At 44.2% G+C, this 16,099-nt stretch overlaps 1 pseudogene; it reads right to left on the reverse strand.

Moving 5' to 3' along the window:
• Window positions 1-594: 594 nt before the first annotated feature.
• On the reverse strand, window positions 595-14,194 carry LOC106598095 (3-keto-steroid reductase/17-beta-hydroxysteroid dehydrogenase 7-like; annotated as a pseudogene).
• Between the last annotated feature and the right edge of the window lie 1,905 nt (window positions 14,195-16,099).

Below are 16,099 nucleotides of genomic sequence, written 5' to 3' on the forward strand. Positions count from 1 at the left end.
AGCTGAATGGTGTTTCCCGACAGACACACTGGTGCGACTGGCTTCCTGGTTAAGCGAGCAGTGTGTCAAGAAGTAGTGCGGCTTGGAGGGGTCGTACGGCTCTTGACCTTCGCCTCTCACGAGTCCGTACAGGAGTTGCAGCGATGGGACAAGACTGTAACTACCAATTGGATATCACGAAAGGGGTAAAAAAGACCCCAAATAATAAAATAATTCATGTTCTATAAGGCTACACCACACCGTAGCAGCCTGTGTGTAGAATGATGAAGCTATCAGGTAAAGAGACATGGCTGGTGTCTTAGTTACACCAGTGAGCTTGGCTATTTCAGTTCACACACTCAGCAATACAGACCACACCAACTGTTGTTGCTCTAACATTTTAGTTCTAACAAATGAAACGAGATGGGCAAAAATCGTTCATTTTAAACGTACAGTTTAATAAAAGTTCTACAGCTCACAAGTAGCTCTTCATCTTACCATAAGGCAGCACCTGTGAACCTAACACTCACAGAAAATGAATGCTTTGGCATCATTTATCTATCTAATTTTGGTCAAATTATTACCATGTGTGCTTTATTATTCACAAAAGGTCTTCATAGCATAGAGCCACCACATTTAGATCAATGAGTTAGCAGCAGGAATTTACAGCCTAGTCCCTTTCAAAGTGACAATAACAAATGACCCCTATTCAATTCTATTTTAATAGCGTTGCAGTATAGGTGCTATTTGGAACCAGAAAGAGATCCATCTGATCTTTGTTAGAGGGTTTCTCCATTGTCTTACGTCAGATAGCGCGACGATTCCACTTGCACTGATTGGTTGCCATCTGACGTAAGACAATGAAAGTGTAGTGCCTCATGGCGATGGTTAATTTATACAGAGGACACTGTTTCCTTATATTCACACCTGAGTAAAACCGTTTCATCCATATAGATTCTATGTTATAGAATAAAAGTCAAGTGGTTAAACTAGTCAGTCAAGGAGAATAGCTGGACAAAAGACTACTCTGTCTGGTGGAGGTACTTTTTGTAAGCTTGTTTATCATCATCCTCCTCTTTTAATCTCTTATGAGTAGCTTTTTCCATTTCCAGCAGTTTCACATACAGGGCCTCTGACACGTCGTCATCTACGTCCATCTGAAAAACACAAAACAGCAAAGCCATGGAAGAACAGCCTAGATAACCTTACCTTTTAAACGCTATAACATAACATGAAAATGTCTAGATAAGCTTTTTTCTTTCAATTTGAAAGAAAGAGGCATATAATTTGAATTAAATCCCCCTGTATTTGTATTTATTATGGATCCCCACTCTTCCTGGGGTCCAGCAAAATTAAGGCAGTTTATACAATTTAAAAAATATTAAAAACAGGCCCCTACTCTACTACCACATATCTACAACACAAAATCTGTGTGTACGTGTGTGTATAGTGCGTGTGTGAACGTAAAACTATGACATCAACCCTTATCAGACTGAAATATTCATATAGAACCTGTTCACACCTTCACAGATGTTTATCTTGGGCCTTGCTTTCCAAAAACTTTTTACGAGACACTCTCACTTGTCGAGGTTGCGTGTAGTTGCTCCCCATGCATGACGTCAAACTGTGGTACTTTGGATCCAGGGACTCCGGTTTTTGCACAAACAGCAAGTGCTATAAAAGACAGGATTAAATTTCCCATTATGAAAAATCACTGAAAGGAATTAGAATCAAAACATTTTAAGCTGTTGAGAGTGACATATTCAACTGTAAAATCAGCTTCTGTATAAACACACCAAAATCACCAGATAAGTATGTGATAATGCAGTAATCCCATGAATACCCAGCGCCGCCTGAATACCCAGCGCCGTCTGAATGCCCAGTGCCGTCTGAATTCCCAGTGCCGTCTGAATGCCCAGTGCCGTCTGAATGCCCAGCGCCGTCTGAATGCCCAGCGCCGTCTGAATACCCAGCGCCGTCTGAATACCCAGCGCCGTCTGAATACCCAGTGCCGTCTGAATGCCCAGTGCCGTCTGACTGCCCAGTGCCGTCTGAATGCCCAGCGCCTTCTGAATGCCCAGTGCCGTCTGAATGCCCAGTGCTGTCTGAATGCCCAGCGCCGTCTGACTGCCCAGCTCCGTCTGAATGCCCAGTGCCGTCTGAATGCCCAGTGCCGTCTGAATGCCCAGTGCCGTCTGAATGCCCAGCGCCGTCTGACTGCCCAGCTCCGTCTGAATGCCCAGTGCCGTCTGAATGCCCAGTGCCGTCTGAATGCCCAGCGCCGTCTGACTGCCCAGCTCCGTCTGAATGCCCAGTGCCGTCTGAATGCCCAGTGCTGTCTGTACTGGTGCATCAAGGCTCAGACCAAAAGACTCCTAAACAGCTTCTATTTATATATTCCTGCTATCAGTCACTTTTCAGCCCTGTTTACATGTACAGTGCATTTGGAAAGTATTCTGACCCTTGGACATTTTCCACATTTTGTTACTTTAAAGCAGGGGTGGGCAACTCCAGTCCTCGAGGGCCTGATTGATTAGATATCATCCTGACCAACCTGCCCTCTAAATACACCTCTGCTGTCTTCAACCAGAATCTCAGCGATCACTGCCTCATTGCCTGTGTGCGTACTGGGTCCTCGGTCAAATGACCACCCCTCATCACTGTTAAATGCTCCCTAAAACACTTCAGCGAGCAGGCCTTTCTAATCGACCTGGCCCGGATATCCTGGAAGGATACTGACCTCATCCCGTCAGTAGAGGATGCCTGGTTCCTCTTCAAAAGTGCTTTCCTCTCCATCTTAAATAAGCATGCCCCATTAAAAAAATGTAGAACCAGGAACAGATATAGCCCTTGGTTCACCCCAGACCTGAGTGCCCTTGACCAGCACAAAAACATCCTGTGGCATTCTGCATTAGCATTGAATAGTCCCCGCAATATGCAACTTTTCAGGGAAGTCAGGAACCAATATACTCAGTCAGTTAGGAAAGCTAAGGCTAGCTTTTTCAAACAGAAATTTGCTTCCTGTAGCACTAATTCCAAAAAGTTTTGGGACACTGTAAAGTCCATGGAGAATAAGAGCACCTCCTCCCAGCTGCCCACTGCACTGAGGATAGGAAACACTGTCACCACCGATAAACCTCCGATAATCGATAATTTCAATAAGCATTTTTCCACCTGGCTACCCCTACCCTGGCCAACATCTCAGCACCCAATGCAGCAACTTGCTCAAACCCCTCCCGCTTCTCCTTCACCCAAATCCAGACAGCTGATGTTCTGAAAGAACTGCAAAATCTGGATCCCTACAAATCAGCCGGGCTAGACAATCTGGACCCTCTCTTTCTAAAATGATCAGCCGAAATTGTTGCAACCCCTATTACTAGCCTATTCAACCTCTCTTTCATCTCGTCTGAGATCCCCAAAGATTGGAAAGCTGCCACGGTCATCCCCCTCTTCAAAGGGGGAGACACTCTAGACCTGAAGTTGGAATCTTATATCTCCCTCTCTAACTTTAAGCATCCGCTGTCAGAGCAGCTTACCGATCACTGTACCTGTACACAGCCAATCTGAAAATAGCACACCCGACTACCTCATCCCCATATTATTGCTTACCCTCTTGCTCTTCTGCACCCCAGTATCTCTACTTGCACATCATCATCTGCACATCTATCACTCCAGTATTAATGCTAAATTGTAATTATTTCACCTCTATGGCCAATTTATTGCCTACCCCCCTACTCTTCTACATTTGCACACACTGTACATAGATTTTTCTATTTTTCTTTTCTATTGTGTTATTGACTGTACGTTTGTTTATGTGTAATTCTGTGTTGTTGTTTTTGTCACACTGCTTTGCTTTATCTTGGCCAGGTCGCAGTTGTAAATGAGAACTTGTTCTCAACTGGCCTACCTGGTTAAATAAAGGTGAAACAAATAAAAAATTAAATAAAAAATGGTGTCACACTTTTTCTCCATCCCTAGAAAACACAGCTGATTAATCTGATTACATTCTGAACTGAAGATCATGATTAGGTGTGTTAGCTGGGGCAAAACTGTGACACCAATCAGGCCCTCGAGGACTGGAGTTGACCACCCCTGCTTTAAAGCTTTATTCTAAAATGTATTAAATCTATGTTTTCCCTCATCAATCTACACACAGTACCCCATAATGACAAAGCAAAAACAGGTTTTAAGAAATGTTTGCAAATGTATAACATTTTTTATAAAAATACCTTATTTACGTAAGTATTCAGACCCTTTGTTATGAGACTCGTAATTGAGCTCAGGTGCATCCTGTTTCCATTGATCATCCTTGAGATGTTTCTACAACTTGATTGGAGTCTATGATTGGGAAAGGCACACACCTCTCTATATAAGGTCCCACAGTTGACAGTGCATGTCAGAGCAAAAACCAAGCCATGAGGTTGAAGGAATTGTCTGTAGAGTTCCGAGACAGGATTATATCGAGGCACAGATCTGGGAAAGGGTAACTAAAAATGTATGTAGCATTGAAGGTCCCCAAGAACACGGTGGCGTCCATCATTTCTAAATGGAAGAAGTTTGGAACCACCAAGACTCTTCTTAGAGCTGGCCGCAATCGGGGGAGAAGGGCCTTGATCAGGGAGGTGACCAAGAACCCGATGGTCACTCTGACAGAGCTCCAGAGTTCCTCTGTGGAGATGGGAGAACTTTCCAAAAGGACAACCATCTCTGCAGCACTCCACCAATCAGGCCTTTATGGTAGAGTGGCCAGATGGAAGCCACTCCTCATAAAAAGGCACATGACAGCCCGCTTGGAGTTTGCCTAAAGGCACCTAAAGGACTCAGGAAATAAGGTTTGAGCTGCACACTCTAGGAGCTAAGATGCAAAAATGTTATATCCAACGCTTCGACAGCCAAGCTGTCTTCATCAGGGTATGATCACAAACACGGCGAGATGACTCATTTATATAGTGTCAAAAGACACACAGGTGTCTGTAATCATGGCCAAGTGTGGCCTAATATCATTGGTTAATTCTCAAATATAAAAATGGCATCCAAAGAACAGCATACAAAAACCAAACGGATAGCATACGATCATAGATTCATTTTAGACTACACAAGCTTACAAACAATTACAATGGCAAAGTCACAATAATCACAAGAATGGGTTAAGATCAAAGTCTATGTTGAGACCGAAGGGTGCAAGGGTCTTTAAATTAAAGATCCAGGCAGCCTCTCGTTTTAACAATAAATTATCAAGGTCACCCCCTCTCCTAGGGAGGGTGACATGTTCGAATCCAATATAATGCAGAGACGAAATCGAGTGGTTTGCTTCCAAAACGTGGGCCGCAACTGGGTACGTTTAGTTTTTGCACCTAATGGTGCTACGATGCTCTGAGATACATACTTTTAATTCACGCTTTGTTTTACCCACACATTTTTACCACAAGGACAAGTTATAAGATAAATAACTGCCTTAGTGGAGCACGTAATAACACCTTTGATTGGGATCGATTTCCCTGTTTGTGGGTGTTTGAAGGATCTACATTTATAAGTGCCATTGCATTGAGTACAGTCATTACACTTGTAATTTCCATCCAGTAGGGGCGCAAATAGACGTTGTTCAGGAATATCTTGGGGTGGTAAATCAGAGTGAATGTGACGATCGTCACATCACGATCGAGCAATACAAAAACAAGATCCCACAACCCAGGTGGGAAAAAACCCCTACTTAAGTATGATCTCCAATTAGAGACAACGAGGACCAGCTGCCTCTAATTGGAGATCATCCCAAACAAAACCAACATAGAAATACAAAACTAGAAAATGAACATAGAAATACAAAACATAGAAAAACACCCCCTGTCACGCCCTGACCTACTCTACCATAGAAAATAACATCTTACTATAGTCAGGACGTGACAGTAACCCCCCAAAGGTGCGGACTCCGACCGCACCTAAACAACCCCCCCCCAAAACAAAAAAAACTGTAGGGTGGGTAACTAATGTCTATGGCGGCTCTGGTGCAGTACCCAGAACCTTATCATCCAGCGAATCCTCCAGTAGAGGAGGCAGCTCTGGTTCGGGGTGTAACCCCCGCTCTGCCCGCTGATCCCTCTGCTTCTGTGCCACCGGACCGTGGATCATCGCCGGAGGCTCTGTACTGCAGACTGCCGCTGGAGGTTCCGGGCTGCGGGCCGTCTCAGTAGGTTCCGGGCTGCGGGCCGTCTCAGTAGGTTCCGGGCTGCGGGCCGTCTCAGGAGGTTCCAGACTGGGGACCGTCGCTACAGGCTCCATGCCATGGATCATCACTGCAGGCTCCGCGCCTTAGATCACCACTGGAGGCTTTGTTCCATGAATCATCACTGGAGGCTCAGGGGCATGGATTATCACTGGAGGCTTCGTGCCATGGATCATCTCTACAGGCTCCGGGCCATGGATCATCCCTACAGGCTTCTTGCCATGGATTATCCCTACAGGCTCCGGGCCATGGATCATCACTGGAGGCTTCGTACGTGGAGCCGGAACAGGTCTCACCGGACTAGGGAACGTCGCTGGAGGCTCCGGACTGGGGAATGTCGCTTAGAGCTCTGGACTAAGGAACGTCGCTTAGAGCTCTGGACTAAGGAACGTCGCTGGAGGCCGGGTGCGCAGAGCAGGCACAGGGTATACTGGGCCGTGGAGGAGCTTATGGAGCTTATGGCTGGCACAACCCGTCCTGGCTGGATGCTTACTTTAGTCCGGCAAGGGCGGGTTGCTGGCACAGGACGAACTGGGCTGTGCAGGCGCACTGGCGACACAGTGCGTAGCGCCGGCGCAGGATATCCTGGACTGAGAAGGCGAACTGGAGACCAGGAGCACTGAGCTGGCACCACCCGTCCTGGCTGAATGCTCAACCTAGCACGGCGAATGCGGGGCGCGGGCACAGATTGCACCGGGCTGTGAATGCGCACTGGCGACACAGTGCGCATCACCGCATAACACGGTGCTTGCTTCTTCACTCGCTCCCCATGGTAAGCACAGGGAGTTGGCTCAGGTCTCCACCCTGACTCTGCCAAACTCCCCGTGTGCCTCTCGTGCTTCCGTCGTTGCCGTGCTCGTTCCTCGTAACGTTGCCGTTCTGCTCTCGCTGCCTCCACCTGTTCCCATGGGAGGCGATCCCATCCAGCCTGGATCTCCTCCCACGTCCAGGATCCAGGTCCACTCCTGATCATGCTGCTTGGTCCTTTTGTGGTGGGATCTTCTGTGACGATCGTCGTAAGGAGTAGACCAAGGTGCAACGTGTTGAGTGATCATGATAAATATTTATTATTATACTCAGAACACTATACAAAAACAATAAACAAAGAAACACGAACGTCACGTTCTGCAGGGTTCACTGAGCAATACAAAAATAAGATCCCACAACCCAGGTGGAAAAAAACCCTACTTAAGTATGATCTTCAATTAGAGACAATGAGGACCAGCTGCCTCTAATTGGAGATCATCCCAAACAAAACCAACATAGAAATACAAAACTAGAAAATGAACATAGAAATACAAAACATAGAAAAACACCCCCTGTCACGCCCTGACCTACTCTACCATAGAAAATAACATCTTACTATGGTCAGGACGTGACAGTGTACCAATTGGTCCCTGAGATTTCTGCCCCGCGAGAATACGACCAAGGGAAGGTCCGAAAACACATTACCGAGACTATCATCGTATTTTAGAATGTGCCAATGTTTGTGAACGATTCCCTTAATTTGTTCAGAGCGCTTTGAATAGCGGGTAGTTAGAACGCAAGAATGCCTCTTTTTGCGAGACTGACCTTGAAAAAGGTCATGTCTCGTTTTGTTTTGAATTTTATTAATGGCAATATTAATCTGATCATTTTTGTACCCCCTCTCCTTGAACTTTCTTTGCGTCTCAGCCATATTTCTGTCGAAATCTGATTGTTTTTTGCAAATTCTTTTGATTCGACAGAATTGGCTGTAGGGCAAACAATTTTTCAAGGGAAGTGAGTGACAACTGTCAGCCCTCAACAAACTGTTACGATCAGTATGTTTCCTGTAACGATCAGTGTATAGAACATTATTACCTAAAGGACTCAGACCATGAGAAACAAGATTCTCTGGTCTGATGAAACTCTTTTGCCTGAATGCCAAGCGTCACGTCTGGAGGAAATGTCTGGATGTTTTTCTGCGGCAGGGACTGGGAGACTTGTCAGGATCGAGGGAAAGATGAACGGAGCAAAGTACAGAGAGATCCTTGATGAAAACCTGCTCCAGAGCGCTCAGGACTTCAGACTGTGGTGAAGCTTCACACGATCTAACATCTCGGGAGAGACCTAAAAATAGCTGTGCAGCAACGCTACCCATCCAACCTGACAGAGCTTGAGAGGATCTGCAGAGAAGAATGGGAGAAACTCCCCAAATACAGGTGTGCCAAGCTTGTAGCGTCATACCCAAGAAGTCTCGAGGCTATAATCGCTGCCAAAGGTGCTTCAACAAAGTACTTAATAAAGGGTCTGAATACTTATGTCAATGTGATATTTCAGTTTTTAATTTTTTAATACATTTGCTAAAATTTCTATAAAACCAGTTTTTGCTTTGTCATTATGGGGTATTGTGTGTAGATTGATAAGGGAAAAAAACTATTTAATACATTTTAGAATAAGGCTGTAATGTAACAAAATGTGTAAAAAGTCAAGGGGTCTGAATACTTTCCGAATGCACTGTATATCTGCCAATCACACCTACACTCCCAGTCTTTCACAAACACCCACCACTTATAATGCTGCCATTCGGTTTACTACTATTATTAATCCTGATACCAGTCACTTTCTCCTAATCCCTGCCAACATGTACATATCTACCTCAATACTCCAGTGTCCCTGCACATTGTACAGTTGGTATTTGCATTAACCCTGTATCTAGCTTCCTCTCTTATTTCTTGAGTTTTCTTTATTATATACAGTATAAGGACGTAGTGGTAATTAACTGTAAAATACTAAGAAAATACTGTAAAATACTGATTTCATATTTAAATATTCTTATACTGTAAACTATCCAATAACTGCCAAAACAGGTTCATAGATTGTAAAAACAAGTTAATTGATGGTAAATATTACAGAAATGTAATATATGGCTGGTTTCCCAGACACAGATTAAGCCTGGTCCTTTTTAGTCCAGGGCTATGTTGTGTATGGGAAACCAACCCACAAAGATATTTCACAAACTGTTAATATGTAAATAATACATATCTGAACTGTTTAGATTGGTTTCTGCGATACATACCATGGCTCCCGCTCCATTGTATGGTGTCAATGGGAACGTGTTGGTGAAGATTCTTGTCTGTTCATGAAGACAAACATGTTGAGTAACAATACAAGTCTACACAAATCTGCTTTTCTGGGGAAATCACAAGACCACAACAAATAATGTCAATACAGTACTACCGTTACAGTAAGGTACTAACAAATAATGACAATACAGAACTACCGTTACAGTAAGGTACTAAAAAATGACAATACAGAACTACCGTTACAGTAAGGTACTACCAAATAATGTCAATACAGTAATGGAGTAAAAGAAGACTAAAGAGTAAAACCAACTTACGAGACACATGATAGGCATGATGAGGGTCCAGAGGAAGGAGGGGAGGATTCCATAGGTCAGATTGGTCATGACCAGCCCTGGACAAATCACTGACGAGTACAGCCCCTGTCAATCATGTAAAACATGTATGATTATTGGTTATCAGATACATGACCTGACTTATGATGTAGAGTTGAACTAAATACTGTATAAGTGTCATGAAGCTTGACATTATGAACAATGACAGAGGACATCATTCGCAACTCCATGAGGCTCTAGCACAAACAATCCAGTCTCTCACCAAGTCAGGAGCCAGAATGGATCCGTCACAACCCACCACTGAATGTGTACCTCACCTAGTACACGTCTCTTGCCAGGACCCAAAATAGATCAGCCACAGTCCGCCAGTTTCTCCTGATTTACCAATAAGTGAACACTGACATGTGCAACAGAATAAGCATGTGGCTGTTGTTGTGTATGTTGAGTGCTAGGCTGAGGAAATCGGAGGCATACTTGGAGGAGGTGTAGGGCTCAGTCCCTCTTCTATGCTGAACATCATCTAGATTGAAGGCTGAGCGTCTGGCATTGCTGGACGAAGTCCACACTACCTGGGAGGTCTGACCAGCTTGGCACAGGACTGGCTCTAACTCCCTGACCTGGATCATAGGGACAAATAATACAACATAATATTATGGAGGGACACAACCTGCACCAAGGTGAGATTATTTTCCCTTATAAACTGGCCCTGAATGCTGATTGGCTGACAGCCGTAGTATATCAGACCGTATAGCATGGGTATGACAAAACATTTATTTTTACTGCTCTAATTACATTGGCAACCAGTTTATAATAGCAATAAGGAATCTCAGGGGTGTGTGGTATATGGCCATTATACCACGGTTAAGGGCTGTATCCAGGCACTCCACGTTGTGTTGCGCATAAGAACAGCCCTTAGCCGTGGTATATTGGCCATATATCACACCCCCTTGGGCCAAGGAATTGTCTGTAGAGTTTTGAGACAGGATTGTGTCGAGGCACAGATCTGGGGAAGGGTACCAAAAAATGTATGCGGCATTGCAGGTCCCCAAGAACACGGTGGCCTCCATCATTCTTATTTAAAAAACAACGAGTCGCTAGATGGGACAAGGACATCCCAGCCGGCCAAACCCTCCCCTAACCTGTTCGACACTGGGCCACTCATGGGTCTCCCGGTCGCAACACAGCACGGGATCGAACCCGGATCTGTAGTGACGCCTCTAGCACTGCGATGCAGTGCCTTAGACCGCTGCACCACTCGGGAGGTCCCCTCCATCATTCTTAAATGGAAGAAGTTTGGAAGCACCAAGACTCTTCCTAGAGCTGGCCACCTGGCCAAACTGAGCAGTCGGGGGAGAAGGGCCTTGGTCAGGGAGGTGACCAAGAACCTGATGGTCACTCTGACAGAGCTCCAGAGTTCCTCTGTGGAGATGGGAGAACCTTCCAGAAGGACACCCATCTCTGCAGCACCCCACCAATCAGGCCTTTATGGTAGAGTGGCCAGACAGAAGTCACTCCTCAATAAAAGGCACATGACAGCCCGCTTGGAGTTTGCCAAATGGCACCTAAAGGACTCTAAGACCATGATAAACAAGATTCTCTGGTCTGATGAAACCAAGATTGAACTCTTTGGCCTGAATGCCATGCGACACGTCTGGAGGAAACCTGGCACCATCCCTACGGGGAAGCATGGTGGTGGCAACATCATGCTATGGAGATGTTTCTCAGTGGCAGGGACTGGGAGACTAGTCAGGGTCGAGGGAAAGATGAATGAAGCAAAATACAGAGAGATCCTTGATGAAAACCTGCTCCACAGCACTCAGGACCTCAGACTGGGGCGAAGGTTCACCTTCCAACAGGACAACGATCCTAAGCACGCAGCCAAGATAGCGCAGGAGTGGCTTCGGGACAGTGCGGAATGGAAACAAAATGGACAAGATGGAAACAAAGATGTTTAATAGTTAATGTTGTCAGTCTCTAGATGTTACTACCCGTTACAGTGAGCTGGGTATCAATTTACCTTCGGCTGGTAAAACTACCTTTATGTGGGTAAGGAAAAACTCCTGGCCCTTATGTTTGAATTTCCAGGCTCTGTTTCCATTTGAGACAAACCTCTCTCTGTTGAGAAATGTTACGATAAGATCAGATAAGACGTGACTCACCAGCATGAAATGACCGAAGAGGTTTGTGGCGAACACTTCCTGTAGTCCGTCTTTGTTGACGCAGTCCTGCTGGGTTAGGAGGCCCTCTGCTGTGGCAAACATGTTGACAGCGTTGCTGCAGCACAAAGATGACATCACATCATAGCCAGTGGTGGAAAAATAACCAATTATCATACTTGAGTAAAAGTATAGATACCTTAATAGAAAGTTACTCAAGTAAAAGTGAAAGTCACCCAGGAAAATGACTTGAGTAAAAGTCTAAAAGTATTTGGTTCTAAATATACTTAACTATCAAAAGTAAAAGTAAAAGTATAAGTCATTTCAAATTCCTTATATTAAGCAAAGCATACAGCACCATTTTCTTGTTTTAAAAATGTACGGATTCAGACATAATTTACAAAAGATGCTTTTGTGTTTAGTGAGTCCGCCAGATCAGAGGCAGTAGGGATGACCAGGGATGTTCTCTTGATAAGTGCGTGAATTTGACCATTTTCCTGTCCTGTTAAGCATTCAAAATGTAACAAATACTTTTGGGTGTTAGGTAAAATGTATGGATGAAAAAGTATGTTATTTTCTTTAGGAATGTAGTGAAGTAAAAGTAAAATTTGTCAGAAATATAAATAGTAAGGTAAAGTACAGTACCCCAAAAAACGACTTATGTAAAAATACTTTAAAGTACTACTTAAGTACTTTACACCACTGATCAGAGCACTTAATGGACATCGTGTCTGAAGAAGGGTTCAAACGTTGTTTTGTTGCGGTCATTTTAAAGGTCAAATTGAAACTGATTTGTACTTGAGGAGTGTAGTTTTGCAGTAGTTAAGAAATTAAATGGTGTGTGTTTAAGTTGAGAGATGGCTTGAAGGTTCATTTGAACATTACCTAGAAAATAGGCCCTTGAAAAAAGCTTTGATGTCAACCTGTGGATTGGGCATGATCCCGGCATTAAGGTATAGGTAGTCCAGTCTGGTGTACCTGTGGAATGAGTATTAGTAAAAGTATTTATTGATGTCACATCGAACAGGATGTAGAGTGTGTATTACGCCTCGATCACTGCATTTTGGTACACCAGAAGTACATTCAAGTACATGCATTGGGTTGCAGAGGAAGTTGCAGTGCGTTCTGTGTAGTGCATACTGTACATTGGATGTATTGAACGTATGCATCAAACTGTATGTGTAGACGGTTTGACAGAAATGGTAGCAGAAGGTGAATGTTGAACTGTTGTTGCACACATCCAGATGATGCTGCGTACCATTTTACGCAATGATGCTGTCAGAGTGATAGAGGCGTAAGGTGTGTGTGTGTGTGTGTGTGTGTGTGTGTGTGTGTGTGTGTGTGTGTGTGTGTGTGTGTGTGTGTGTGTGTGTGTGTGTGTGTGTGTGTGTGTGTGTGTGTGCTATAAGTATGTGTGAGGGGGTAATAACTATTACTCCCAATGTGTGGCAGCGCAGATCACCAAGCAGACAGAGCCCATGTCCAGGTGTGTGTGTGTACTGTGTGTGTATGTCTGTGAGGGGTTAACAGGTCAATGGTCTGATGGTCTATACCTAGCCTTGACCTCGTGGGCGGCGCAGAGCACCGAGCGGACAGAGCCAACGTCCAGGTGCAGCAGGTCTATGTGGGCGTCGGGGTGAGAGGTTAGTAGGGCGGGCGGGCAGCATCAGCCCTCTGCATGTTCCTGCAGGCCAGACAAAGCTGCAGCCCAGCGTCCTCACAGAGCAGCCGCTCACACGGGGACAGGCCGATACCACTGTGGAGATGGAGATCACATAGGAGAAGGATATGGACTTCTACTCTCCAACGGACACACTCACACACACACACTTATGTACACGCTGCACACATGCATACACACACAGACACACACACACACTCACATTCTGATACTCACACTGCTACATAAATTCTTATTTCAATTCTATAGGTTAACTGTTAATACACAGTCAGTGGGACAATCAGTGTATCATTAGACTGAATGACGACAAGCCATATATATAACGTTTTATATATATATATAGCTTGTCGTTGTCGTCATTCAGTCTAATCCATAAACTGACGGTGATACACTGATTGTCCACTGACTGTAATAACATGAGTATGTGAGGGCTTGTGATTTACAGTGTAAACGTGCCAGTGTATTGCTATAGTTTCACTACATGTGAAACAAGTCAAGTGAATGGAACTTACCAGTTGCCCCTCACAGCAACTCTCTGTCATTACAACGTAATATATTACAATATATGAAGTAGACACACGTTCTTTTGAAAAAATTTAGACTTTTCTAGACTTTTTCAACACATTAATTCGCTGCTATGCAGTGATTTGCAACATGGTATCGCTAATAATTAATTTATCGTAGGGGTCGTAATATTCATTACCTGACAGTGACGGTCAGCCAATTTATAAATAATGTACGTACCTGTTCGCACCAGTCACTACAATCACTTTCTTCATGATGGCTTTTCTTCTATAGTGAAAAACTGGTAAAGGGTGAACGATAGCAGAAACTAATGCAAGTAAAATGTACAGCCCTCTGGTTCGATGGCATGAACACAACCGTAGCCTATGCATACACCGCTACGTCGTGTGATTGGATGACGACACACTACTATTGGCCAATCAGATTTAACTACAGAGAGCGAAGAGGATCGTGGTTCCCAAGCAGCAGAAAGATTGAAAATCTTGAATGTGGAGTTGGACATTTACAATAGCTTTCTGCAAGACGAGGCAAACTTGACATTGACTGTGCTAATGGCAAAATTTGAGGAGTACTTTGTACCAAGCAAGAACGTCACGTTTGAGAGATACAAGTTTCTCTCATGATCAGAAACAGGGAGTCAGTTTTGACCAGTATTTCGCTGAGCTGAACACACTGAGCAAAACGTGTGAATTTGAAAATCTGAAAGACTCACTAGTGAAAGACAGGATACTCTGTGGCATACTTGATAATGGACTCAAGGAGAGATTGCTGCATGAGCAAGATTTAACTTTGGATAAAGCAGTGAATATGTGTCGAGCAGCTGAAACCACCAGAGTGCAAGCTAAAGAGCTGTGCAGGGATGAGACGTCAGTGCATGCAATAAAAAGAGAGGAGCACCACACACAACACCTTACAAAACAAAAACAAGCAAAAGAGAGAAATCAAAACACTACATGTGGATTTATCCACAAGCCCAAAAATTGCCCTGCATATGGCAAATTATGTAACATCTGTGGGAAAAATAATAATTTCTCAAAATGCTGCAAAGCTGAGGCTGCAAAGAAAAAGGTTCACACAGTCAAGGAGGAGATTGAGTAATTCTTTGTTGATTCTGTGGAAATATGCAATGCAGTAAAAGCTGAATGGATTGTGCCATTGACTGTGAATGAAACTATAATACCATTCAAGCTTGATACTGGAGCACAGGTAAACCTGTTGTCGCTGGAGGACTACAAAACACTGAAGGTGAAGAGCAAAATACACCCGGTGAAAATTAAGGTTACTGGTTATAATGACCAAGAATCACTACTGGCTGAGTATGAGGACGTGTTTGAGGGTCTTCAACGTTTACCAGGAGAACACAAAATATGTACTGATGACAATTACTCTAGTTGTGCATGCATGCAGAAAAGTTCCATTTGCACTGAGGAAAAAGCTCAAGGAGGAACACGGACGCATGGAAAAGATGGACGTCATCACAAAAATGGATGAACCTACAGACTGGGTAAGCTCACTGGTTATTGTGGTAAAAAAGAACGGCGATCTCAGGATATGTCTAGACCCGAGAGATCTCAACAAAGCAATCAAGAGAGAGCATTTCAAGTTGCCAACCAGAGAAGAGATAATGTCGCAGTTTGCTGGAGCAAAGTGGTTCAGTAAACTTGATGCCTCATCAGGATTCTGGCAAATGAAGCTAGAAGATGCAAGCTCAAGGCTATGCACATTCAACACACCTGAGGGCAGGTACAGATTTCTTCATCTACCATATGGGATTCTCTCAGCACCAGAGGTCTACCACAAGACATTCCACATGATCTTCGAGCACATTCCAGGAGTGGAAACCATGATGGATGACATCATCGTCTGGGTGTCCACAAAAGAAGAACACAACGCGAGAGTGAGACAAGTGCTGGACCTGACACGGAAAGTCAACCTAAAACTAAACAAGGACAAATGCGAGTTTGGTGTGAAAACACTTACCTTCGTGGGAGATGTACTTTCAGAGGATGGAGTCAAACCAGACCTGAGAAAAACATCAGCCATCAACAACATGGAGCACCTTCCTTGCAAAGTTCATACCTCAACTGTCAGCACAGTCCGCTCCACTCAGATGTCTTCTGGAACAGAAGAAGGAATGGGAATGGTCCCATGAACAGGAA

The sequence above is a fragment of the Salmo salar genome, chromosome ssa03 (genome assembly GCF_905237065.1).
Source record: "Salmo salar chromosome ssa03, Ssal_v3.1, whole genome shotgun sequence".
Taxonomy (NCBI): Eukaryota; Metazoa; Chordata; class Actinopteri; order Salmoniformes; family Salmonidae; genus Salmo; species Salmo salar.